Source organism: Euprymna scolopes, chromosome 11 (assembly GCF_053919585.1).
Source record: "Euprymna scolopes isolate OS-2025 chromosome 11, ASM5391958v1, whole genome shotgun sequence".
In the NCBI taxonomy this organism is placed as follows: domain Eukaryota; kingdom Metazoa; phylum Mollusca; class Cephalopoda; order Sepiida; family Sepiolidae; genus Euprymna; species Euprymna scolopes.
In genome coordinates this window covers 127,746,549-127,749,446 of record NC_136492.1, presented here as the reverse complement: position 1 = coordinate 127,749,446, position 2,898 = coordinate 127,746,549, and positions in this window count along the sequence as shown.

The following is a 2,898-nucleotide window of genomic DNA, read 5'->3' as shown; positions in this document are numbered from 1 at the left end:
GCCAGGGGATTATCATCAGCGAGAGAACCCTCCATGTTGAAAACGCTGCAAAGAGAGGTAGGAGAAGAGCGAGTGTACAAGCGGAACAGCCGGACGAAGCAGCAAATTGCATAACAACCTTCGTATGTCTAGGCTGTGGCAGACTATGCAAATAACGAATCGGTCTCTACAGTCACACAAAAGGATGCATGCAAGCAACATCTTAATACGGCGCTTATCCATAGTCGTTTCGACTGACGGATGCCACACACACACACTGTGCAGCTGTATTATAGAAGCTCCTAATGTAAGAATTTAATTGATATTATCAATGCTATCCGAACTGTAGATTCAAAAAATCCTAATTAAACTAGCATTAAACCGAATATTCCCCTGGTTGAATTGCTGATCTAGAGATATTCTCATATAAACACACACATCTGACTCCGGGGATCGCCATGCACATGGAATATATGTTTACATTAGTGATGGTTTTAAGTGTTATGTAGGCATCTCCAGGTAAGACACTAAATGTGTTTTGTGATGAACCTGCCCAGACCGCTGCCTTCTATTTGTCCTCTATCTTTCACCAATAGAAGTTAGTATCTTTAAAAGTGTATTTAGGAAAATTGGCCATATCTCTTCTGCTCATCATTCGACTACCATTCAAGGCTAGAAAACTGCAATGTTTACGATGTAGAATAATTAGCCTACTCAGGAAATGATGTAGGGAAGATCAGTCACGATTTCGTCCTTGGTTAGAATCTAACAGTTTTTTTAAGAATCCGCACATATGCTTGAGACTAACGGTCAAGATGCAGATCTACAAGATCTTCTCACAAGTTACTCATAACATCCTCCATTAAATCTTCCCTATGGTCTTCCGACATCTAAGTTGTCTCGTTTAAAACAAAACAAAAATGTTATAAGCCCACTGGCGCACCTCTCAGTTGTACAGTATGCGGATACTTTATTGCTAACTGAAATAACTTCTGTACATTTATATCAGATCTACCGCTGAATATCATATTTAAAAGAATGTGCACTCTATTATTTACAACCGGACTGAATGGAATATTTAAGGTATAAACCGATTAATCCTCTTCAAAATTAAAGCAAAAACCTAACAACCAGTTGTGGTTTTCTCTTGAATTTGCTTCTGCCATTGCGTACAAAATCACTATTTACATTACTCCCAACGTAATAGATGTAGTGAGACAACAGCCGCCTCCAGGACTGCCAGCTACAGCCTTAAAAGTGGTATAAAGAGCACGGGAGAGTTGTATGTTTAGTTCATAAAGTCAAAAGTGGCTAAGTGGCGGCTTGGTTTTCATTATTTTTGGGCAAATAAACAGAATCCTGAAATAAAGTGTGAAATCTTTCCCGACAATCAGTAAATGACTTAAGGTAACATTGTGCGCATCGGACAATAAAATATTTGCTAATAACTTTGCCGCTAATTTTACCCTATGCAAGCAGTCTAGGAAACACGCTATTTGACATGAATATATTTGTTTGCAACGTGTCAATGTTTATCAAAAACGTCGATTCAACTAAATAAACTTACGTTATTTCCATTACAATGCAGAAACAAGTTTTATGCAGAACTAGTTTCTCTACATACGAAGCTGTCTGAAGGTTGTATTTATATGGAATTGGTTCACAAACCTTGGAAACTATCATCAGTATTTAAACGATCAGGTGATTTGTCATTTCCAGCTCAGTAAATATCTAAAATACTAATGTGCGTCAGAAGTGGCTAGAATCTACGTTGCCTAGAGAAGTATTCAACCACCTTAGAGTATATTACCTCAGCGAAACACACCGTGGTTTTCGTTTCGCTAGATCTACAACAAATGAGCTAAAATTATATCTCAATGTATTAGCAGATTTCTCGACGGAGGATTTCTAGAGAATTTGGCCTGACATATCAACAGCCTCTGATAAGGTATGCGGCAATGGTCTACTCAACAATGCTTCAGCATAGTTATAGCTGGAAATATCTTCTCAGTTATTAAACTCTTTTTCTCTGATAGATTTATGAAAGTAGTGGTTGAGGGGCAGATTGTAAGAGTCCTTCTGGAGTTCATCTTGGGCCAGACAATATTTCTGATGTATAGCAATAATTTCCAAAATAATATTAAAATCATACGTAGGCATTTATGCTGACGACACTACCATCCACGACAACACATTTAAGGCCGTAAATCAGCAAGTCTCCCTTGGTAATTTCTCCTCCGATATTAAGTACATGTGGAAAAATGGTTAGCTGGTACACAATACTGCATCTTAAACCAACCCATAATCATATCTACTGAACACTCAAATCTCCGTTTGGCATTAAATGAAATGAATGCAAGGCTCCATATTTTATATCTTCTGGATCTGACGTTTATTTCTGATGTAAAATGGAACTCGTACATAACATTCGTTGCCTAGGCTGCTGGAACAGTGTATGTCTTACTGCTGATGAAGTTATCTAATTGTAATAATATGGCCTCTACCTGGATTAAAATTTTCTCAACCTGGATTAAAATGTGTTTTATCTGAATTAAATTGTGCACCCACAGATGCAGTGCGTTGTCACATTTTGACAGAACTTCTATAAACGCCATATCCTGTTTGAAGAATAAACTTCCTAGACTTGTGCGGGCTGCCCCTTTCTCTTTATTGTAACCTCTTTCTCACAGAAAATACGTTGCTATACTGTCTCCTCTTTTTCGTTGTTTTCCGGCAAATCCTCGTCTGAGCTCCAAATATTCCCCTGATCGCTTGGCTTTCACTGAAACGTTCGTTTGCTGAAGACTATTGGCAATGCCTCATACTTGTCATTTGTGCCTAAACCTAAACGTGGATTTTATTAGAAAAACTTACTTCTTAGAAGTTCACATCCGTAGAACTCTGGTCCTTTTTTCCTGA